This window comes from Rhodnius prolixus, unplaced genomic scaffold (genome assembly GCF_049639745.1).
Source record: "Rhodnius prolixus isolate KJV_2025 unplaced genomic scaffold, Rpr scaffold_8, whole genome shotgun sequence".
NCBI lineage: Eukaryota > Metazoa > Arthropoda > Insecta > Hemiptera > Reduviidae > Rhodnius > Rhodnius prolixus.
Window position 1 is genome coordinate 16,395,672 of NW_027411593.1, and position 26,375 is coordinate 16,422,046.

Consider the following 26,375-nt stretch of genomic DNA (forward strand, 5'->3'; position numbering starts at 1 on the left):
TTTAGTCTCGTATAAAAAAAAAAAAAATGGTAAAGTTGGGTTTTATAATGGCATAAGAGCAAGAATCGATCGCCTCTTGGTGGCATTAGTTGCATGATATGGGGCATGATTTGTTAGATTGGATTAGACAGTATTGTGTGGACAAAAGCGAATCATGTAGAAGTTTGGCTGCTCACGCTAGAATGGGCCCAAATTCGAGGAACAACAAGAAAAAACAGTCGGAGCTGTTAGTTGTAATCAATCAATAGTGTAGTACTTAAGTGCCCACTATTGTTGTTATGTAGAAGCTGTTGGTATTCAGTTTTTTACAATGAGTAACACGGTTGCATAGTGAAGTGAATTGTTGTAAATAATAATTCGTTGAAGAAAGAAAACCGTTTCTTCGTTGACAAGCATGCTGGATCCACAACTAAATTAATTCAATGGATAAACACGAATGACATTTTATTTTCGAAATGATCAGCTGTTTCAAAACCAAGACCACGACGAGACACAGTAACCAAAGAGGGCGGCATTTCCATAGATATTCCCATTGTCTGACGCTATAACTCTGTTATACGCTACTCAAGACTTTTTAAAACGGCCGACTTCCCAACAAGAAAAGCGTATCCATCAGAGAATCTACTTATTTCTCTATTTTCTTTTTTTTTTCTTCTTCTACTACTTCTTCTTTTGCCTAGTTTTCCACTAACCGGACCGGTCCTTCACCCGATCCTGTTGACGTTCTAAACAAAGTTTTTTTCGTCAGAGAGCTAGCAAACCAAGTCATTCTGCCATGAAATCTACTCGACACTCTCACTGCTGTCCACATTAAACTGAATTCTCCCGCTAACGTCACACATTCACTTTAAGAAGAAGTAGAGAAAGGAAAAAAAATAAAAAAGGATCAGACTCTGTTTAGTGTAAGGAAAATCTATAAAGGAGCGACATCAGCGCGAAAAAGGGGACACGATTAGTTTTGGAAATAAAAAAAAATTACAGACTATCGAATGATATTGTCCGCTAAAATCTTTTTTTATCTATTTATTTTTATTTTTTTATTTATGTCCGCTTTGCTTTGCGTACTTTGTAAAAAGCTGTGAAATCGTTACTCTGCACTGTGCACTCACTTCCCAGGCTTTTCTTATATTTTTATGAATATTATACGCTTGGAAAATAAATAGATTTTCCCACCGGATGTTTTCTAGATTTGTGAAAATTTCATCTGTAATATTACGTTGCGTAAACGTTACAATTCGATTATATTTTTATACATAATGTATAAAAATAGTTACCTATTTTCTTATAAATATTAACAAAATTAAACAGAAAAATTTTAACTCTTTTTTTTTTCACCTTTTATTGAAATTTTCAACTGCAACAACTGTCAACAACTAACAAATGCGATTTAAGATAAAAATATCGTGAATGTGAACGGAGAAGGCCCCCAGTGGTGTCACTCCATTAACGTGAATACACTATACTGCACTTGAGAGTAGATCGCGGGACCATCTTCTCTTCAATCTCCTTGGAGGATTTGCCTGGTAATGTGGAAGAAGATAGGTGTTCTATGAGAGGGTTAGGATGAACTGCTTGAAGAGGAATGAAATTTTAAGGAATGAGTTTTAGCAAGATCTTTAAGGAAAGGGATTTTGAAGTCATTATGGATGGTGTGGTCCATTAATATAGAGTTAAGTAGTTTTCGCAGTACTTTAGACTGTAAAGTCTGAATGCACAGAGTATTGGAACGTTTAGTCGCTCCCCATACTTCGATTTCGCATGATTTTAAATCTACAATATTAACTTTCATTTCCTGGATTAATTTGAATTACAAAAAGAAATTTAACATTTGTACAGTTCTAGGATACTCGTACATGTTTTAATTTTAGATTCACTAACAGCTATTATATTTTAACGAATACTTTTGGACACCAAAAAAAGATCGAGTTATTACGGCTATTGATAGCTTACTGGAGTAGTCATCTCCAACTTTGAACTCCAAAAACTTTAAATGTCACTGTCAAATATTAACCGAAGAAATGCAGCAGTCAGCAGTTAACATTAATCACTTCTTTTTGACGAGATTCTCAACTGGAAATAATAATTTTATGAATAAAATAGATTGTATCTTCAAATTTTTGAAATGAATTTTGATAAAAATATTGAAGAGTCTTTAGTATTATCTAAACGAGTGGCTGATGGTCAAAAATATTTCCCTTTTTTTTTGCTTTCTTTAGATATACATGCGGTTGGTAGAATGTATGGTTTGAAAATGGGTTCTCTTTCTTTATTTCAGTGATATATCTCTCCGTGCTCAGCTCTGAAAGTAGTGTTTATTTTAGGGTGCTTAGATTCCTGGATGTTGGTGGAGGTTATGAAAGTTTGAACAAGCCTCTGGAGAGTGCCGACCAAACGTAACAGCGAGGAGACGAAGTTCTCTCTCTCTCCTTCTCCTAATATCCTTTCCTCCTATAAAAAAAAAAAGGGTTGCTGTTGCAAAAGGTTTAGGGAATTTTTTTTCCCCCTTCCGCTCTTCCTCCGTATAGCCTTCAAACCCCGATCTTGCCGGTCCCGTCTCTTAGCAATGAGGTGCTACACAGTTTCCATACTCTCTGGTACAAATCTCATGGACGCCACCGCCTCACTTGCCCTCCACCATCGACAGGGTCAGAAAAACATAAATATTGTAAAATACAAGTTGTTTTTCAGGGAGAAACTGCGCTAGACTAGGAGGTGGAAGCCCTCACTGGCTACCAACTTGTTCAGTCCCTGATTTTATAAACATTAAAAATGTAATCAGCATAGGGTCAGCCAGACATTCTCCTGCCGGTCTCTCGAAGATCGGAGACCAGCGCTCAGTCTGGGGGTTTATTTTGTAATAATAATAATAAAAGAAGGAAACTTTTTGCCATTTTTATTTTGTTTCTCCTGGCTCTCTCCTGGTTTTTTAGATTTACCACCCTCAAACAAGGGTCTAGGACGCAATGGTGAGATTTCATTAATTAACCCATTGCTAACTCAAACATGACGGTGGTCCCTCCATTTTACACTTGTTTGTATATCTCCAGTATTTATTTTTATTTTTCAAGGGATACGAACCTACAACTTTGACCTACATATTTTCTTTTAATTTTCTAGTCCAGAATGTTTACACATTTTATTGATCTTTATGTAGGAGTATTTCTTTCTTTTAAATGTTGGTTTAATTTTAAATGTTATTTTACATTCATTTAATTTCATGGATGTTTTTTGGAAATATGTTGCCATTAAATTTATGGAAAAAATAAGATAAAATTCGGTTGTGGAAACTCAAAATTATTTTCTTTTCTTCCAAATATTACATTTTACATCCTATACCATCAAAACTTCACTTTCCTCTAGCATAGACATCGGGTTTACAGCGGGCTTTATCACAAGTGTCTGCTTTACACCCGTCAGATCCTGTTTGTTCGGAGTACGTAACATAGAATGAATTTGGTACAGATGCCCTTCTAGGTAATTATTCCCCTTAAGAATCCTGAAGAGAGGTACAAATTGCTCTTGAGGTACGTCCTTAGGAATTTGACTAATTGCCTCTCTCTTATTCCCAACGATTTTTTTTACCAAATTCTGACAAGATTTTCCTTGTGTTCAAACGGAATTTTCTAATAAAAATTTGTCACTTTTACTTACTTGCCAGAAACTTGCAGGGCTAGTTGTTGCGTCACACAGGCAATCTCAAGCTTATCTCATAAACAATTCCTCACATTTTTTATTAGGTTATTACTATAGCAAGGCGTTGCCCGAATTATAGAACACAAGATTGTTGGAGTTTTAGTAGTAATTGGAGGTTGGTCCATATCAGAGAAGTGAGGCGTCGTCGTTTTACGGGATTATGGCAAATAAACTTTTGTCGGATTTCTTATAGCGAAATGAGGTTACGTCGAAGAGGAAACGAATATCAAGGTCTTGGTGCGAATCAAGGAAAACGGTGCGGTTGGATACAAAGAAGGAAGTATTGACAATTGTACTGAGGATTTCTGATTGCAAGGTTATGGATTCTTAGGAGGTTTAGATGCTTGATGTTTGTACGCTGTATTTCCGTAGATTCATCTAGTTTATGTTAAGTGTTCGACAAAAGACGTTTGTTCTCTATTAGCAGTTTGATCTATTGTATAATAGTCCTTCATCGTGCATCAATTCTTGTCGTTTTGATAGTTTGGACAAATAGTTAAATGCGTCTCTTAATTCTCGGCCTCATTGAAGGGTTGACGAAATTGAGCTCATTTAAAAGGTTTAATTATTAAAAAAACATTGCTTTCATTTTTACGAGATAATCCGCACTTTAGTTATCAATTTTGCACTAGCCTAATGTGATGTGTTATTAAAGATAAAATAGACACTACCAGGGTCGTTTGAAAAGTCCGTGCAAAAATAAAAACTACTTAATTTTTTGGGGTAAACCTTTTTTATTTTTCAACATAGTCTCCTTTTAGGCTTATACACTTCGTCCAACGCTGCTCTAGTTTGTTGATCCCTTCCGAATAATAGGATTTGTCCAAGTCTGAAAAATAGCCATTCGTTTCTGCAATCACCTCCTCGTTTGAATAAAATCTTTTTCCCGCCAGCCATTTCTTCATATTGGGGAACAAATAGTAGTCCGAGGGAGCCAAGTCTGGAGAATAGGGAGGATGCGAAACGAGTTGGAACCCTATTTCCATTAATTTTGCGACCACAACTGCTGAGGTGTGAGCTGGTGCGTTGTCGTGATGGAAAAGGACTTTTTTGTGGGCCTATCGTGGGCGTTTTTCTTGCAGCTCGGTTTTCAAACGGTCCAATAACGATGAATAATATGCACCTGTAATAGTTTTATCCTTTTCCAGATAGTCGATGAGGATTATTCCTTGCGAATCCCAAAAGACAGTCGCCATAATCTTTCCGGCCGAAGGAACGGTCTTCGCCTTTTTTGGCGCAGATTCCCCCTTGGTGACCCATTGTTTAGATCGTTATTTGGTAGTGATGTATCCATAATTCATCCACAGTGACGAAACGACGCTTAAAGACCTGCGGATTCTTCTGGAACAGCTGCAAACCGTCCTTGCAACACTTCACACGATTTCGTTTTTGGTCAAGCGTGAGCAATCGCGGCACCCATCTTGCGGATAGCTTTGTCATGTCCAAATGTTGATGCAAAATATTATGTACCCGTTCATTCGAGATGCCCTCAGCACTAGCAATCTCACGCACCTTCACTCTTCTGCCATCCATCACCATATCATGGATTTTATCAATGATTTCTGGAGTAGTAACCTCAACAGGGCGTCCAGAACGTTCAGCGTCACTTGTGCCCATATGGCCACTCTGAAAATTTTGAAACCACTTATAAACTGTTCTAATCGAAGGTGCAGAGTCACCATAATATTTATCAAGCTTCTCTTTAGTCTCCTGAGGCGTTTTGCCTTTCATAAAGTAGTGTTTAATCAACAACACACGAAATTCTTTTTCGTCCATTTTTTGAAAATCACTCGACTTCCTCGATTCAAACGAATGCCAAACACAAAGAAATAGACCGATCTGGCTGAAACTTGGTGTGCGTTCTTCCAAGAGATGCTACTAACTAAACATAACCTCGAAACGCGCCAGTAGTGCTATCTCTCTGACTTTGCACCGACTTTTCAAACGACCCTCGTAAAACCGAACACTTCATGCTTGCTGCAAAGTAATCAATGAAACAGTTGTTTCTGCTTTTCGAGTGCCACGTACGAGTAATTCTAGTTCTCGAGATGTTTTTTTTTTTTTAAATTAAATATCCATTTAAATTCTTGTAAGTTTTTTGCAATTTTTGCGTATTAATTTTGAAAAATATTCACTTGTTGGCACAAGATGCAAATCATTTACCACCGAGGCCTTCTTTATTGACTTTAATTGTAACTTAAACATTTGTTTTTTTTTTAATTTTTTTTTTCAATTTCTAGCTTGGATATATATATATATATATCTTACACATACCAAATATTATTTTGATTTGCAAATGACTTGTGTGCTGTAATATTTTAGAAAGACATTGCCTGAGGCTACGCTTCTCTGGAAACCACTTAAATGCTAAGAAGGACAACTTTTGTTCTCTTTCATTTCTTTCAACTTTACCAATGAATATTTTTAAATAATCATTTTAATATTTCAAAAAAAAAAAAAATTAAGGTAGAGTTTATCCTAAAGAAAAACAAAAAATAGAGAAAAGACAATTTGTTACTAGTCTGAGTTTGGTCGAAGATGTAAATTAATTATTTTAAATTGCTGTATAAAAAAAAAATCTAGAAATGAAAATAATCAGTTGCCTTTTCTTCCTTTTTAATGTTTAATCAATGACTTTTTTGACTGACAGATGTTTTAATAAATATTTTTTCTGTCAAGAATTTTACACCCAGTCTCAAGAGATATTTCAAAATTGGTTTGATTGGGAATATTAAATTACGGCCACTTCTTTTTGCGCGCTCAACGTCAATTGGGATAGTGTGGTGCGTATCGCGTAATCTTTCTTTCAACCCATAATGAAATTCCTGTTTCATGTTCATCTCCGATTGACCCTATTTCTCATCCCAGATTCATTTTCAGTACATTCATTAATGTAATTTGTATTAAAACTGTCCGGTAGGACAGTTGTATAAGGATTGATCGTCAAAAAGTGCACGAAAAAGCGTAACGTTAAAAAACACCCAACTTTGACAATTTTTTTCTCTTTTTCTATAAAAGATAAAATTCCCAAATTTTCTTTAAAATATAGGGCAAACCCTCCTTTATAACTGTAATTTTTTTGCAACCCCCCAGACCTAATAGATTTTGAGAAAAAAGTTGCCGAAAATGAGCAAAAACGGCATTTTCAGAAATTGTTGTTCTTCTTCTTCTTCTTCTTCTTCTTCTTCTTCTTGTTGTTGTTGTTACCTTTTTTGTAAACTACGTAGCGCCTAAACGCGAGAACCGATTTTCATGAATGAGGTGACATTCGATTCGGAATTTTATGTAGATGTGCCTTTTGGGGGTCTCGACGCTGTACACCGAATTAGAGAGGAGTTAGCCCCCTTTATGTAAGGCCCCCTTCAAAATTATTATTACTAATTACTCTGTAAATCATAGCCCGATTTTGATAAAATTTGGTAGGATGATAGAGTTAGGGCTCCCCTACGTAACATTAAAGCGGCGATCTGCTCTTACACTAGTTAAGGGGAAGTATAGCAATCGTTTCAAATTATCGACAAGTGAACTGATTTTCATGAATGAAGTGTCATTCGAATCGAAATTTTGTACAGATTTGCACTTTAAAAGTCTCGTCGCTACGCCTCATATGGAGGGGAGTTTGCCCCACCCAAGTAAGGCCGTTTCTAAAACTATTATTACCAATATTTCTATAACGCTTTGTCCGATTTTGATAAAATTTAGCACGAAGAAGTGATTAAAGCTCCTCTACATGGCTGTGAAGTGCCATCATGCTCTTACACCTACTAAGAGGAAGTACTGAAATCGTTAAAATTATCATTGGGTGAACCTATTTACATTAATGAATTGTCGTTCGATTCAAAATCTTTGCCTCTTTGCCTTTTAGGGAGAAGTACTGTAATCGCCCGTTTATTTTTCTTACTCCTCTTAAAAGGAAGGTCTGAAATCGCAGTTTAAATTTGCTTTTTACGTACAAATACCTTCCTATTTTATATAAAAAGGCTTTCTCAAAAAAATTGTTATTGAGGATGGTTTGGGGACCGCAACTATAATCATTCTTTAAAAAGATCTCTCCAGTGGTAGTTACGGTTCCTACTTAACACCTTATCAGGTTATAATGTTAGAATTGCTTATTCCAAATTTAAAAAAAAACAGTAAAGCAGATATGTAACTTAGCAAAATAGACAAAAATGAAAATCTATCCAAAAGGTACAAAAATCTCCTTAACAAAAACTTACAGTTTAAAAAGTTAAGTATAAGGGTTGATTAAACGCCAAAAGGTACACAAATCAGCAAGTACCCAACATTTCATTCAAGCTTAGTTGATATAATTTAAGTAATTTTGCTGCATTAACTTTTCCTTCACATTTTTTAGAATTTATTAGATGTCACAGAACCTTATGCTGGCCATTTTCATCTACAAAAAATTTGTTGAAGTAGCACTGTAGATTGACTGTAATATCTATTAATCTATAATAATCAAACTATTAATTACAGGTTAAAAAGAAAACGTTATAAAAAATAAAAAAAATTACGAGGCTACAAAATTTAAAAACTTTTTTAAAAAAATGCTTACACCAACATACATCAATGATTTCGATTATTTTATTTTTAATAAAAATCGTCTGTTTAAGTTCATTCTTCGATTAAAGTAATTGTTACTTTATGTAGTAGTCAAACGTTTATAATAATAGGTAATAATTATCTGGCTTTATAGAAAATAATATAGTTTTCTTCAATCACACTCTCAATGTAGCTGTTCTTCTCACAATGTTATATATATGTTATGTAATATAAAATAAATAAGTATTGCATACTTTTAGGACAGATAATTATTCCAGTATTTTACTGTAAGTAAAATTAAATTACAATTGAGAAATGAATAATTGTTGAATAATCTACTTGTTATTAACTGTGTGTTATTTGTGCTCACGAATATTTCGGTTAGACGAATTCAAGTCTGAAATATTGTTTTAAATCCTCCGTGATTCAAATTTAAACAGTAGCCGACTCTAACTTTGTCTTTTTCTACTTTAACATGCATGTATAAGATGTGACAACTTCAGAATAAAGGGCATATTAAAGATAAATCAGAAGAATAATAATTATTTGGAATAGAGTTAAAATAAAGTACCTATTTAAAAACGAAGATATAATATACATTTTATCATAATTATAACCAAATAATATTATGAACGAACTGGCCAGCATAAGGGTCTGTGACATCTAATAAATTCTAAAAAATGTGAAGGAAAAGTTAATGCAGCAAAATTACTTAAATTATATCAACTAAGCTTGAATGAAATGTTGGGTACTTGCTGATTTGTGTACCTTTTGGCGTTTAATCAACCCTTATACTTAACTTTTTAAACTGTAAGTTTTTGTTAAGGAGATTTGATATGATGCTTTTATTTTGTTTATCCTTAATTTGGTTCCAATTATTGAGGAATATTTTTTGTTATCTTTATATGAGCCGACCGCTGCACGAATCGATTAACTTCTCTTTTTGAAATATCGTAAATTTAAGTATCTAAGCACTTGGTTCAGTCATAGCTTTTCATATTTATAATAAATTTCCCAAATAATAAATATTAACACCATTAAACGAAATTTTTTTGCAGTCCAATGAATCATTAATTTCAGAAGCCATTTTAATTAACTTCGAGTTCTAATGTAAATAGTTCAATAATTCAACACAAATTCAGTAGAAGTCGCTGAATGATAACCTGTAAATTTATTTGAATTTATATTATAAACAGAATTTGAAAAAACTATGCACATTATTTCATTGCATTTCTCCATTTTTGTTTTATGGAGTTAAATCGAGTTGTGCAATGGCTCATATACAGGGTAACCATGGTTACAGGCTCCACCCACTTTTTTTTTTAACTGCGGGAAATTTCGAAAAAATAAAAAACACGTATTTAATCATTTTTAGTCTAGTTTATTTTCAGTGATTGACCCATTTTGTTAAATCTCTGTATCTCGAGATACAGCATCCAACTTTTGTTTTTCAAATGGAACGTTATATTTTTTGTTGCATATTTTTATAGTATTGGAGCTCCTAAAAAAAACCAAAAAAAAATTTGAAATCGGCTAGGTTTTTCAAAAGTTATGGTAATTAAAAATATGAAAAACAAATTTCAGTTTATTGTCAAAATTACGTTATTTTTCTTATAGAATCTGTTCAAACTGGGCACAATCAACGGATAGGCAAGCCAAAACTCTGGACTCCCACGCTTTGCTTGTAGCAGCACTTATGGTGGCGAAGTCAAGATCTAGGCAGGCTAGAAGTATTCGACGTTCAGGTTGTTGTCTACAAACGTTTGGTGCGGAGTTTTAGGAAATCAACACTCGGCCCCATTCTTCTACAGAGAGAACTTAACTGGTGCAAGTACTTTTTAAGAGACATTTTGCCAGTTCTGCTTGGAGATGTTCCTCTACAACGTCGGCTAGATATGTATTTTCAACAAGATGGTTGCCCGGCACATAATGCTAGAGTGTTCGACGATACCTGGACACAAATTTCCGTGAAAAAAGCAATCCAGTCGGAGAGTCCAATCCAATGGCCACCTCGATCTCCGGACTTGATCCAAATGGATTTTTTTTTTTGTGGAGATATCTAAAAAAGAAAAGTGTACTGTAACCTTAATCCCGTGGCTTCAGTCAATGATCTGAAACGTCGAATTACTCTAGCCTGCCTAGATCTTGACTTCGCTACCATAAGTGCTGCTACAAGCAAGGCGTGGGAGTCCAGAGTTTTGGCTTGCCTATCCGTTGGTTGAGCCCAGTTTGAACAGATTCTTTAAAAAAAAAAATAACGTAATTTTGACAGTAAACTGAAATTTGTTTTTCATATTTTAAATTACCATAACTTTTGAAAAACCTAACCGATTTAAAAAAAAAAAATTGTTTGTTGTTTTTAGGGGCTCAAATACTACAAAAATATGCAACAAAAAATATAACGTTCCATTTGAAAAACAAAAGTTGGATGCTGTATCTCGAGATACAGTGGTTTAAAAAAAATGGGTCAATCACTGAAAATAAGCTAGACTAAAAATGATTAAATACGTGTTTTTTATTTTTTCGAAATTTCCCGCCGTTTTAAAAAAAAAGTGGGTGGAGCTTATAACTCTGGTCACCCTGTATATTAAATATGCGCCTACCTCATCGTATGAATTGTATTGATATCTTGTTCAATGTATTTATTATTAAGATTTTAATTTTTGTAGTATGGCTAATGGTTCAACATCTAAATTGTTAATAAAATATTAAATAACGTTAAAACAAACTGAGACAGTACCAGAGACTTTTAATAGAAACATTTTGGACCGTTATATTGTTCAATGATATTTTTAATTCAAATTTTAATTGTTCTATGGATATTTTCTTGTGGTGTGCTTATATGTGTGAAATTTCTTTCTTCTAAAAATCAATTTTAATAAATGTGTTCACATTCGTCGCAATATTTTGACAATTTAAATTTAAAAAAAGTTCCAAACAAAAAATTTTCTGATTTCGCAGAATAATTTTGAAATTTTCATAATTATTATTCAGTATTTCTTTTTATTTGAAACAAATAACATACGTTAGCACACTGTTCTAGAACTAAAACTGAAAGTCTGTCCTCCGAGATGCCAAGTACCCTACTTCAATTTTGTGTGCATTCATGGTCTAAACTATTTCCATTAAATCAAATTATATTTTTAATCTATTAAAGGACAATTTATACGATCATCTATTGTAACAGTGTACCCCCAAATATTGCAAGCGTATTGGTAGTCTTTTAAACTCCTCAAAAAATTGTTCATTTTTATCGTATATTAATTGACGAAGAACGAGTAGGGGATAACCATAAATGTTAATGTCATTAGACTGTCACGCAGTAACCAGTTACGGAATAATCAATGTTATGTCCTATACTCTTTGTCGTGTCCGATGTCAAATTGTTTAAAAAAAAGAAAAAGAAAGGAACAAGCCACAGTTGGGGGACATATCCCTAGCCCTGCAGGTGGTAAAGAGCTATGTAGTGTATGATGCTGGTAGAAACAAAGTTGACCGTCTGGAGAAGAGTGGACAGGCGTTTATCTGTGTATTACCGTGTCCTTCTTCGCTTGATCTCTACGGAATAAATTATTTTGTTGTTTTCTGTTAGTGAAACAAACAAAGATGGAGTGAGAGGATTGTCCAGAGTGAGAGAGAAGAAAATTGAAGGTGGAATACCTAGCTAGAGGTAGAGGTAGAGAGAGAGAGAGAGAGAGAGAGAGAGAGAGGAGTCGAGGAGACATGTTCCACTGGATAAGTTGTTGGTTAGATTAGGAGCCGGAGTATGAAGAAGTAGAGGTATGTAGAACCGATACTACGGCTTTCGGTTCTTTTAGTGGAGGCAACTGGTGGGCAAAGGCATTTCACGCTGCTGACTCCCTTAGCAGTGGAGAGACAAGTGGACTGGCCGTGGAGGCGTGGTAGATCACGACTCGGCCTCCCTGCCCTGGCCAGCTATGCTGTGACGCCACCATCCGGCTCGCACACAATCATCAATACCATTTAATATTCACAGTGTTTTAGTTTTGCCACACTGCCCGCATATTCCCACCGGATTATAGTTTAATTGGCACAATTTTCTGTATATCTAGCTGGAGTGAATCTTTCAGATTTCATTTTCACAAAGTAAGGTAGAATTGGTCTTAAGGTCGTTCAGATAGCCTCTTACAGCATTTATCTAGTTTCTACTCCTGCATGATGTTTTAATCGAGTATGCTTGAATTGAACTTTATTTTTAAAAAAATTTGCAGTTCGCCTACTTAATCATTTAATATTAAGTTAATAGTTTTTCAAATTGATTTTAGAAAGAGTTAACTTGGGTTAGAAGTTTTTTAAAAATTTATTTGTTAAGTTACAACCAGCGCTAGATACACTATAACTTACAATGACAATAACAGACACCACTACAAACTCACTAATTGAGGGGAGAAGTTACCCAGTTATAGCACTCCCTAAGTCGTTTCCGAGGATTAGCTACTCTCTTCAGAAGAGAGAAAATCGCGAGGGCACTGGGTGGTTTAATCGTCAGGGAGGATGATCTGGATGGCTACGAGATGATAAATGGCGGACAAGAGGATTGGAATGAGAGTGCAAGTTCTGATGAAAACTTTTATAGCGAGTTCTTGCAACCTGACCTACAAACGGAATTTCCAGGTCTTTGTGGATAGATTTGAAACGTAAAATGGAATTTTAGACTGAAGCGATTGAATTCGTTGAAGATTGGAACGTTGCGTTGAACCCCACAATTCAATACCGTACGTCCAGGTGGGTTTTAGTATGGTATTGTAAATCAGTCGTTCGTTATTAAGTGAAATATTTGAACTTTGGTCTGGTAGGTGGGATAGATTAGATTAAATTTTACCGCAACGGCCTGAACAGTCATCAGCTTCAAGTTACAAGATACAAGTTACAGACAAAGCAACTATCATTACTTTTTACAAGAAGACAAAACGAGATGTAGATGTTACCGATAAGTAATGTGCTTCATACAATGTTGCAAGCAACACTCGTCGTTGGACATTGGTGATGTTTTTTTTGCAATGATGAATATTAGCGGCATAAGTGCACAAATATTGTGGGGACACATTTCAGGCTATCCGTCCTAAAAAAAATTGCCCATGAACTTGTGTTACCGCATTTAATGAGAAGAAGCCAGCAAATCTCTTGGTATACCATTGAATTTAAATCATTCGTTACCACTATTTAAATAATCCATTTCTAATGAAGTAACAACCGAAAATAAGAGTAACATAACGGATTCTGAAAGCTCGGTGAAACGGAATAGATGTGATGATAGCGAAGGACCAGCGAAAAAGAAGCGTTTGACCAAATACAGTTGCGAACATCAATTTCATGGTCACAATTGGTGGCACATTGTGCCGCAAATTAATTGTGCAATCTTCCTGGAGTAGATTTATGATAAAATTGACTTAATTTTGAATTTATATCCATTTTATTTGATTTAATTCATAAAGAAATGGCAGTGATCAATTTGTTACATTGGAAGGTTAAAATGAACCCACAGAAATTGCCAGCATGCCACGTTTACTCTTCGGAAAGGGCTCCTGTTCTCCTGTTTTCTTTAACAGCAATCCTCTTCCAGCTACCTCGGGCCCCTTCATAGACTAATTCCTCGCTAGCAACTCATACACAAGACTTAAAAGAAAATCAATGACTAAACATATCAGCTCTGAGGACCACAAACCACATCTTTTTTTTAATGACGTTTCAATGCCACAACTGTGCAAGGAAATCGCATCTCAAACAATGCTCATCAATAATTCTCCAAATAACAGCGACCTAACACCATCTTGCTAACTATTTCTGGCAAACTTCCCGAACGTTAAAAAAAAAAACTTCTTTGGCTTTTTTTCAGGAAAAAAATTAAATAAATAACAAAACATCTAGTTCAGGGAAAATTTTGCTGGCCAATTCTACCCACTTATTTCTGGTAAATTCACTAATTGCTCTTAGGCTGTGCAAATAGTGTAAATATAAAGTTAAAAAATGTTAATTAGATCAATGTTTATACAATAAAATCATCTCCATACTCCTAGAGTTTTAAAAAAAGATTATTACATCTTTTTTTTTCACTTCGCTTTGACTCTTGATACGCAAAGCGAACTGTGTTTTTCCTTTTAATTTGTTGCCTCACGTCTGCATGGACCATCCGTGCGGAACTAAACGTCTCCACCACATCTGTGGTCTTTCATTCCTTTCATTTTTTTCTCTATGTGTGTGTATGTTTGCTTTTGATTTCATTTTGAATAATAAATACAAAAGGACTGTAGATTACCATTGTCAAAATAAACTGGCCGTATAAACAGTTTAGCAAAAAATATGTTGTCAAGAAGCTTTAAATAATCTTCTGTTACTTAACTTTTTTTCAATATTTAGTCGTCAGTTTTATTAAAAGAAATATTTCGTTTTTATAATAATATTAATGTTTAAGGATACAATTGAAAATTCGTCTTTAAAAAAAATTCTAATCTTTCAATTTGACAGAATAAATTTTAAGTGATTGACAACCAGCTCTTCGCAGTGAAAGTTTAAAGATGTACACATTCAATGACGTGCACATTGTCAAACTTGTCACATGACAGGCTCATGTCATCCAATTCAATTCTTTTAACTTAGCTCTTCCCTTACACACAATCGACTCCCACCCTTCTAACCACCCTGGAGGGGTGACTTATATTAGAGAGATACGTGCCGGCTTAGTTGTAAACTTCATCCCCTAAGGCGGATATCCCTTTCTGAAACCCTTTTCATCCCTTTTTCCACCAAGAATTGGATCTTATTTACTGTGGTAACAAGTTCTGACAAAACACACACACTTCGAAAAAAGTGCCTAAAGGGAGATGTCTCTTCTTGTAATAAGATCAACACTTGCTTTGATAAAAAAAATAGTAAACTCTAATCTTCGTTATAAATTCTAGTTTGTAATTGAAGTGGTAAATTTGAAACTGCAGTACCTCTGAACCATTTTGTAACGATTAAGTAAAGTTAACTTAAAAATAAATAATTTTAATTTTTTAAAAAAAAATTGATTTGTTAAGTGACACCAGCGCTAGATACTCTATTAGTAACAATGGCAATAACTGACATTAACTACAAACTACACTCACTATTGAGGGGAGAAGCTACCCAGTGATAACACTCCCCAAGTCGTCTCGCAGGATTAGCTACTCTCTTCAGAAGAGAGAAAATCACGAGGCACCTGGCGTTTTAATCGTCTAGGAGGATGATCTGGATGGTGATGAGATGGTGAATGGCAGACAAGAGGATTGGAATGAGAGTGCAAGTTCTGATGAAAACTTTTATAGCGAGTTCGTGCAAACCGACCTACAAACGGAATTTCCAAGTCTGTGTGGATAGTTAGATTTGAAACGTAAAATGGAGCGTTAACGATAGTGCGGAGAATTTTAGTCTGAAGCGATTGAATTTTGAAGATTGCAGTGTTTCGTTGAACCCCACAGTTCAATACCTTACTTCCAGGCGGGTTTTATTATAGATTTGTAAATCAGTGGTTTGTTATTAAGTGAAAGTTTTGATCGTTGGTCTAATAGTCAATTTTTAAATTAAATCAAATTTTCTAATCTAATAACTTTTTTAACTACGATTTGGGTTGAATCTAGAACTTCATTCGTAAATGCCATTAGGACGATCAAGGGATCTTCTAGAGCCATGACAGACTTAGTAGGACGTTTCTAAGTTTGACGGAAAAAAGAAGAAACTGCAATATACGTATTCAGAAGGAGCCTAAGTTTGGATTTCTGGAGTTATATTTACGAGTAGTCCCACTATTAGAACACCCGCTTTAAGATTGTGGGTGAATCAATTGATGGAAATGAACGTTTAGGAAGGCCTGTCTCAATTACTGATGCTTCCTATGTCTGACTATTTCCTGACAATATGATGGGCTGACATTTCGGCTCTAAAAACTCGTGCTTTCCACGTTTATCCAGAAGTTCCTCTCCAGACTCTTATATTCCTTGAGCTTATCTATTTTACTAATTTTTAATTTTTATATTAATATAAATAAATATAAAATATAAATAATATAATTTTTATATTTTTTTACGTTTTTTTATGTAGAGTATAATTTTTGTAATTATATTGGACATATAATATTCCCGTACTTGTACAGTCCAATGGACTTGAATAAATTAAAACTGTCCGGTAGGACAGTTGTATAAGGGTTGATCATCAAAAACTGCACGAAAAAGCGTAACGTTGAAAAACACCCAACTTTGACAATTTTTTTCTCTTTTTCTATAAAAGATAATACATTGAGAGATATTCTTATTTGTTTCATACCAAATTTTTGTTTTTGTAAACAGTTTACAAACAACAACAACAACAACAAAAAATGACATATTAATTAGAATAAAAGTGGGTTTTTGACCGGAATAACAGCATTGCCTACCTACAGAGCTAGATTTCATCGGTGAATTGTTTTTGCCTAGGGGACACAAAGCCTCAATTTCATACCTGTGTAATTTCTTTATTATTATTTTTTTTTTATTTCAACCTTTGGGCCAGATTAAAATATTAGTATTTTTGTTTGAACGTGACGTGGAGGTACAGGGCGACCAGTTTTATGAAAGGTAAAAATATTCTACGAAGAACATAGGCCGGGGGCGACAAAGACACGGGTGGTATAATGTTGTTGTTGTTGTTGTTGTTGCTGTTTGTGTTGTTGGTTACTGTTGTGTAGGGTGGGTTTTAGTTTGGGTTTAGATAGGACGAGTCCCTCGTCAAAAAGAGCGCGCTGTTCGTAGTCTGACGCTGACAACGCCGCGGGGCTGTACGCTGCTCTCTCTCGGCAGAACGATATTCAAACCGCTGCTCGCACCCCGCTTCTCTTCCTCTCCCATTATCACCTCCCCCCTGTACTGACGCGCACACGCCACTCACATGCACACGCATCTATGTACATGCATGAAGTTATTTAATTACCCAAAGTATAAATTGAATAATTGGTCCTGTTAGATTAATTCGAGTCCAGAGAGAGATATATTGAGGCTTACCAATTAATTCTTGACTAGCTCTGATATTTATTCTTTTACCCGCACGACTATTCGTTCATTACAAATGCCCTAATTAGATGTATTAATTTTTTTAAAAAAATCACAGCATTATTTTTAGAATCACTGTCACTTCTGTTGGCCTACTTATTTGGATTACTCTAACCTAAAAGAAATAAAAATCAACACGGGAATCTACTTTGATAAAGAAGTATTGGGGCTAATAAATTGGTCCCTTTCAAGCTACCCCATTTTGTTGGTCTCATTGCCCAAATCTTCGGACGAAAAAAATACCGACAATACATCATTCTTCCTCTCACATTTTACAATCATTCACTGTGTAATGGCGTGGAAAAGGCTGGTTGCTGCAAGCTACGTTGCAGCGGAAATCTCACATTTTAGCTACCTCGATAAGTACCGAGCGAAAATATTTATTCATATATATGCTAGAAAGGTTTAAGTAGAAGTAGAGCAGAGTAATAATATTTTTGTTTTATGATGGGAGGGTTTACTTCAATGGCTAGCACAAAGGATTCCCTGGAAGGAGATTCTGGGTTTGAATCCAGCTGCCGGCTCTTTCTCTTTCTAGAAGCTTCTTCCTTACAGCATATTCTCTGGAGTTGGACATTGTCGTCTAGAGGCCAACAGTGCGCTGAAAAAAGGATTCGGGCGGTAATGAGCTCAGATATAGACGCACGATTAAAATGTTGTATATGTTTGATTGGGTTTTAAAACTAGTTTGAACGAGAGATAATTACAATACCTATCTTGAGTACTGAGTATTCCTAATTTTAAAATGAAAAAAAAATGTAGTAAAATGGAGATAAAATTAGGATGTTGACTGCTCCTACTAGAATTGGAACTAGAATGACATTTGTAGGCGCTAGTGAGAGATAGCACTGTCGTCTAAGAGTAAGCGATTGTAGTTCATCAGAATCATAGTTGTAGACCAAAGTGATAAATTAAGTACCTGACGATGGCTGAAAATTCGAAACCATTCAGGAAAAAAAAATGCGTGCAACGATGAATAAAATCTGTATCGTATTTTTATTTGGTGTAAATTTCTATTCAAAATTTAGATACCTATATTTTTATATAAAAGTCAATTTCATTGCTGCCTTTGTCAACCAGAATAAGTTTTATGTTTTCTAGAAATGGTTTAGTGTGTACACAGTTCTGGGTCTAGTAAGCCGTTAACACACCCTACTTGCCAGAAAATGTTGTAAATATAAGGGTGATTCCAGCTCTGTTAAGTACTTACTGATGGGCATTTATATCTTGGCCATTAACTAGTCTACATTATTTATATGTTTTCGCCATTTATGTTTAGGGATTTGTATCATAAATATTATTTATTCATAAAAATAATTGTAGACTGTATACTTCGATTGAAAATAGCCATCGACGCATACTTATTGAAATAACTAATCAACTACTTAAAAAAGTACTTTAAAAAGTGAAAATATCTGAATCTATCTTCCAACAGACCATATGATAAAACAGCCTTCTCGTACTAATTTTCTCAATTTTGAAAGGCTCCTTTAGGATAGCTTGCAGTGTAGTCAAGGGCGCGTCATTGTCGCCTCGATTTGCTCTATTTCGGGAACAAATAGGCTGAAGAATTCGAATGTTATGCAATTAATGCTCAGAAATTTAAACGCATCATTATATTACTATGTTTCCTTCAAAAGGTGTTCTCAGTATTTCTTGGAGTCGTAAGTCGCAGTCAATAAATACTGTCTTCATAACGACTATCCTATTCGGGTAAATTCAGCACTAAAAGTAACGAATACATTTTTTTTGAGATTGTCTTCAGGCTATAGTTCTTCAGGCATCATTATAATCTTCGACTTCGTTTGGTAGGGAGGGGTTCATTATTTCAGATCTATTTCTTAACCATTGAAAATAATAACAGTGTCTTCTTCCTCGATTATCCATTTAGCCTTAGTTCTACAATGAAGCAATAGAGTGGATGTCATAAAGGTTCAACCTTTTTTTAAATCCATTTTTCACGGATTTAGGAGAATTCAAATTCAGGAAGAAGTGACACATGTATCCAAGCTACGATTATAACTTCTTCTATAATTGGTAATGACCAGTAAGAAATTCGCTTTAATTCAGCCATTACTGCAAAAAACACGATTACTGCTTTCCAAATTGATTATTCTAGCTAGTACTTACTGTTTAAGATCTGAAAATGAAAGAAGATTTTTTTTTTTAATGCAATGAAAGGTTTTTACATCCAGAAAATTCCAAAAATACAAATACATAATAGTTGAAAAATTCACTGGTTAAATAAATGTACATTTAACTTCACTTTCTTTGATAGAATTCCATTCACACATTAATATACTGCCGCCAAAAATCCTCTTTGATCTCTTGTATTTACACTTGTGTCGCAACCATAAGTCTTAATTCCATTATATGAAAATTATTTGTCTTAGTTATGATTCCATTATATGTTGAAATCAAATAACATTTCAGACGTACAAATGTTACCACAATTCGTAATATATATATATACAAATTAAGAATTACTACTGACAAATATGGAAAGAAGAAATTGTGTCTCCCTAGAGAAATAACGATTTCCATTTTCTGCTATTCCCCAGATGATTGCTTGTTACAAAAACCGCAAATGTCGTTAATTCAATTTACCAAGGGAGGTTCCATATCGTTACACAGTCCCATGGGTTGGTAGTAGTGGTTATTGCATGCGGTTTTAGTCGCCTAGTACAGACATGCCCGTATATGTTCACAAAAAAAAAATATATATATATATATGAAATGTGAAAACAATTGTGCACAAACAAATGTGCAGAAGGTTGGGGGATAAAGTATTACACGTTTACTGGATCAAAACCTTTTATATTCTGTCCTATTTCTGGCTCATTGCACAACCTACTCTAATTTCTGTTCACACTTTTCATCACACTTTTTTGTATATTACTTCCTCGCGTCTTTCTATCCAATTTTCTAGAGAGAAAATTATTGCGATAGAATCTATTAACAGTAGGATGTGAAGCACGTGTGGAGGGTGAAACAGAAATTGATGCTTTTGTACAAAGAAAATTGAAGTAATTCTTGTGAGTTCACGATATAAAAATGGTTTTAAACGAATACCTTTTGTGAATTCCACAACAGATTGTGTTTGGTACCTAGGACTCTTCATGGACAAACGCCTAACTTGGGAATCCACATACTAAACTTAAACGGAAAGAACTAAACAGACAATTCAAACTTCTCCCTAGACTTCTTGACAAAAGATCTAAGCTTTCACTAAACAATAAACGACTTATCTATACAATGATACTGAAACCTGCCTGGACTTAAGGAATGGAACTTTGGGGCTCAGCCAAAGCTTCCAAAATCTATAAAATCTAATCCTTCCAGTCAAAAACACTCCATCAAATCCGCTAAAGCTCTTTACTTTGTATTAAACTCTACCTTGCACCGAGATTTCCTAGTTCCCTATGTTTCAGAAGCTGCAAGATCCCGTTACATTAAATTCGACACTTCAATCACCTCACATCCTAATCCACTAGTATCCTAACTTACTGCACATTGCCTGGAAATCCTCCCAAGACGGTTGAAGCACTGGTGACCACGCGGATCTACTCTATGAAGTAAGTGCCACTGGACGATAGTGAACTGTTTTTCTTTGGGAATTCCACCAATGGGTGAATTCTCCCCTCACGTTACTCATGTTTATACTTTTGTCAAGTTGTATCAGCTTCACTTATTGCAGAAATATACTGCAGTTGTGAAAATAAATAAAGTAAAAGTAAAAAAAGTAAATAAAAAATTGAATATCTTTTGTAAATAGAAATTATTTTGGCCTCTTAAACACGCATATATTTTTTTGACTGACGAATTTTTATAATTATCGTCATTTCACTTCAGAGAATATCGAGAATATTCTTAAAGAATATCTTGTCTAGATTCCCCAGAGTAAAATATAAAACGTTTTATTTGAATATATGTAATTGCATGCAAATTTGCGGCCGTCATTGTTTTGAAAGTAGAAATTACCGACTTGTTTGAATAGAGTATGGACATGATTGTGTGTCTGTTGAGACAGTTGAAGCTGCTAAGCCTCCAGGCAGTTCACTCTCTCTCTGACTGGAGAAAACTGAGGAATTGACGCAATCCTCCCTGGAGAAGGTCACAAACTGAGTACACCCCTTTGCAAATGTACATTATACTCCACTTACAAAAACAAAGCAAGATTCTGTGGTTGGTAGGACAAACAACAAGAAAAAGAGGCGCTAGAATTGTGATAGAAAAGCAGAGGAATTTTTGGGGCTAGAATTTGATTGAAGGCCAGTTCGACCAGCCTTCGAAAGCTGCATCTCCACATAATTGGATCAAGGTTTCGTCATGATTTATATAATTGGCCATAATGTGTATGTTTGCGCTCGTTTGCGTGTAAAAAACAGATAATGATCTAAGCTAGCTAGTCTGCAGATGTTGCGGTGTTCTGCCTCCGTAAAAAGAAGTCATTCTTGAAAGATATGAAGTTCTTTTAGGGCAGGACATCTCTTCATATCCTGCGCATAGTCTTTAAACTGCGGCAAGACTAAAATTCATGCTCGTATTCACCAGACTTTTTTTTTTGGTGTTAAAAGATTCATGATTACTTGTTTAAGTGAAAAAGAAGTGAGAAGTATTTAATGTACTATTGTTAAAAAGTACTTAATATGTAAGCCGGTGTGTAAAGCCAAAAGCAGTGTAAAACTAAGTTATTTAAATTTGGGAAACAAAAGAATTAAGTAACGTACCTGTAGGGTATGGACTTATTATTCATTAAGCCAAGTGAATGCTAACTCATTATGTTCCTTCAACATTTATTGTACTTATCTTGTTACCATTTTTGTTTAGCTTTTATTTTAAGTTTTTCTAGAGGACTCCTTAGTGAATTTACAGCCAATAACTGTCTACTGATTTCATTTCTAATTGCTGTTGTCTCTTTAATATCATCTTTTACTTTGATTTTGTAACAGTAATTTAACCAAACGTGTTACATTTAATTGATCTATAAAATAATATCAAAAATTTTTATTATTATTTCTTGCTAGTGATGAGAGATAATTTCCCATTTTTGTGGAAGCTATCCTAGTTACTTACCTCTACTCTAATTTCATTCCACTGGAAGAAAAGGATAATGCCAATTTCCTTCATTTTGCCCAAAGGTTTCGTCCTAGGGACTAGGTTATCTTCAGCGCTTGAGAATGTTCATAAACAGACAGGACAGAAGATACACCAACTCTTTGATAACAATGTAAAAATAATGTATTGTCAATAAGCCTTGAGGATGACCTAATTCCTAAAATTAACAAAAAAATCATGACTGAAATTGGCAATATCTTTTCTCCTAACTCGATTAATGAATCAATCACCCAAAAGACAATGAAACAATTCTTCATTCCACTGCTTTCAGCTTCCTAATTATAAAGGAGGATTTGCCCTATATTTTAAAGAAAATTTGGGAATTTTATCTTTTATAGAAAAAGAGAAAAAAATTGTCAAAGTTGGGTGTTTTTGAACGTTACGCTTTTTCGTGCAGTTACGAGGGTCGTTTGAAAAGTCCGTGCAAAAATAAAAACTACTTAATTTTTTGGGGTAAACCTTTTTTATTTTTCAACATAGTCTCCTTTTAGGCTTATACACTTCGTCCAACGCTGCTCTAGTTTGTTGATCCCTTCCGAATAATAGGATTTGTCCAAGTCTGAAAAATAGCCATTCGTTTCTGCAATCACCTCCTCGTTTGAATAAAATCTTTTTCCCGCCAGCCATTTCTTCATATTGGGGAACAAATAGTAGTCCGAGGGAGCCAAGTCTGGAGAATAGGGGGGATGTGAAACGAGTTGGAACCCTATTTCCATTAATTTAGCGACCACAACTGCTGAGGTGTGAGCTGGTGCGTTGTCGTGATGGAAAAGGACTTTTTTTGTGGGTCAATCGAGGGCGTTTTTCTTGCAGCTCGGTTTTCAAACGGTCCAATAACGATGAATAATACGCACCTGTAATAGTTTTACCCTTTTCCAGATAGACGATATAGATTATTCCTTGCGAATCCCAAAAGACAGTCGCCATAATCTTTCCGGCCGAAGGAACGGTCTTCGCCTTTTTTGGCGCAGATTCCCCCTTGGTAACCCATTGTTTAGATTGTTCTTTGGTCTCAGGAGTATAGTGATGTATCCATGTTTCATCCACAGTGACGAAACGACGCTTAAAGTCCTGCGGATTCTTCTGGAACAAGCTGCGAACCGTCCTTGCAACACTTCACACGATTTCGTTTTTGGTCAAGCGTGAGCAATCGCGGCACCCATCTTGCGGATAGCTTTGTCATGTCCAAATGTTGATGCAAAATATTATGTACCCGTTCATTCGAGATGCCCACAGTACTAGCAATCTTACGCACCTTCACTCTTCTGTCATCCATCACCATATCATGGATTTTATCAATGATTTCTGGAGTAGTAACCTGAACAGGGCGTCCAGAACGTTCAGCGTCACTTGTGCCCATATGGCCACTCCTAAAATTTTGAAACCACTTATAAACTGTTCTAATCGAAGGTGCAGAGTCACCATAATGTTTATCAAGCTTCTCTTTAGTTTCCTGAGGCGTTTTGGCTTTCATAAAGTAGTGTTTAATCAACACACGAAATTCTTTTTCGTCCATTTTTTGAAAATCACTCGACTTCCTCGATACAAACGAATGCCAAACACAAAGAAATAGACCGATCTGGCTGAAACTTGGTGTGTGTTCTTCCAACTAAACATAACCTCGATACGCGCCAGTAGTGCTATCTCTCTGACTTTGCACGGACTTTTCAAACGACCCTCGTATTGACGATCAACCCTTATACAACTGTCCTACCTGGGCAGTTTTCATTACTTCATCTTATCTTCAGTATATCCTGATTTCTAACACAAGAGAATCAATCTGCCTTACGAGTCTTTTCAGCGTTTATGACTTTTCAGCTTGTACTCTCACTTGTAGAAGCAAGAAAAATTAAAATCACCAACAAATGACTTGGGACTAAATCGAAGTTGGAAGGCTAACTTTAATGCAAAAAATCGGCTAATGAACACGTCTAACTTTTCTCTTACAAAAAATTTATAAACATAAATAACAGAAAATCAGTGTAATTACTAAAAAAATCGAATAAAAAGTAAAAGTAAAGTACTCGCCTATTTTTTCAGGCGGGGCTTAACGTCCAACTACCAATTAGGTGTCGTGGACGGAATGCGACTAACAAACATACTTTACTGTAAATTTCTTTTATTGACCATTAAATAAAATCCAAGGCCTAAGACCGGGGGATCGAACCCAGTACCACAATACATATTAGCTTCGTACGTCTCGCCTCTAACCGCTCAGCTACCATGGCGCCTTCATCATAATGATTTTGGAAGATAAAATATTTGTATAATGGTATCATATCCATTTTGTAAAGTTGGTAAAGCAGAGAGTAATCTCGTTAATATCATGTCGGATTATTTGATTTATTGTGGTCCTTGCGCAGTGGCAATATCGTAACCAATGAAGGCCTACTGAGGTGCGATTAATGCTAGTTGAAAACTTTTACCAAAAAAATCGCATAAATCTTAATAAAATTAAATTTCGATTAAGAATTTTCTTAATTTTAGAGGATTAATCAGGCGCCACGGTAGCCGAGCGGTTAGAGGCGAGACGTACGAAGTTAATATATATTGTGGTACTGGGTTCGATTCCCCGGTCTTTTAGGCCTTGGATTTTATTTAATGGGTAATAACAGAAAATTATAGTAAAGTATGGTTTGCTAGTCGCCTCTGTCCACGACACCTAATTGGTAGTTGGACGTAAAGCCTGCCTAAAAAAATTAACTATTACTTTCCTAGAGGATTAATCAGAAATTTATACAAACTGTTCAATTTAGTTTCGTCATTAATTATTAGCAAAGATTTCGCTGTGTTTTGAGCGAAATATGTAGCGATATATTTGTGTCTGAATGAGGTAAAAACAGGGCGAGGAATCAGTACTGTAAATTATCAGCTTATTATCAACATCTGTAAACTTAATGAACTAATAACGTGTTTTTTATTTGTAAAATATTGATAAGTAGGGAAAGAAAAACAAAATATTTTAGTGGATATTGTCTAATTGTGGTAGAATTACTTATCAGCAGGACAAACCATTAACTTGGTTTACAAAATACAACCTTTCCTTTTCTTCGGCACCTCCGATATAGTAAGCATAGGGTTATTTCCTTTGTTCTACGACTGTGGAAACCAGTAGAGAGGTTCCATTCGGTTTTTAGTCCCTTACAATACACACACACAGACAGAAAACAACTCCATGTTATTATTGCTTATCTAGATTATATCTACAAGGTGGCTACAAAATACCCTTAGCACTTTATCCGATCTAAATTTCTCTCACTCTAGTACTAGTACCAACCGGCACTCGTACGTACACTCTGCTACAAAGCTTTGTATACAACACACATATACACGCACATCCTGCTGATTATATACTAGAGACCACTGCCACAACCGACAATCAGGTATCACAACAAGAGGTGTTGAGCCCACCTGCTTTACTATTTCTTATTACGTCATTCTTTCTTTCCTATTTCTAGTTTTTTTATTTTTAATTTTAATTTTATTTTTATTGTCTACTTATCTTCTTGTCACCATAGAATTATCTTCATTGATTTCCATTACTTTACCAATTCTCTTTCGTTTTTTTATTTCCATATTAGAAGTAGAAGCTTTTTGAAGAAAAAGCCTGTCAATATATTAATTAATCAAACAAGATTTCTTAAAAAAATAAATAAAAATAAAAACAAAATAATTTGGTTTATACTCTCTCTTGATTTTTTGCTTCAATGCTGTTCTTAATGTTCACAAAGATTTTTTTTTAACTCCAAACGTTTGAATTATATACGAGGACGTTTGAAAAGTCCGTGCAAAAATAAAAACTACTTATTTTTTGGGGTAAACCTTTTTTATTTTTCAACATAGTCTCCTTTTAGGCTTATACACTTCGTCCAACGCTGCTCTAGTTTGTTGATCCCTTCCGAATAATAGTCTGAAAAATAGCCATTCGTTTCTGCAATCACCTCCTCGTTTGAATAAAAT

General features: G+C 35.0%; 1 protein-coding gene and 1 non-coding gene across 7 annotated transcripts in view; both read left to right on the plus strand.

The window, feature by feature from the left end:
- LOC141450939 (zinc finger protein basonuclin-2-like) overlaps positions 1-26,375 on the plus strand; it is a 368,549-nt gene that overhangs the window by 269,758 nt on the left and 72,416 nt on the right. The gene's annotated exons all lie outside the window — the stretch shown is intronic.
- LOC141451576 (U4 spliceosomal RNA) lies at positions 24,767-24,910 on the plus strand. Its single transcript, XR_012456897.1, has one exon. It is a non-coding gene; the product is annotated as a U4 spliceosomal RNA (small nuclear RNA).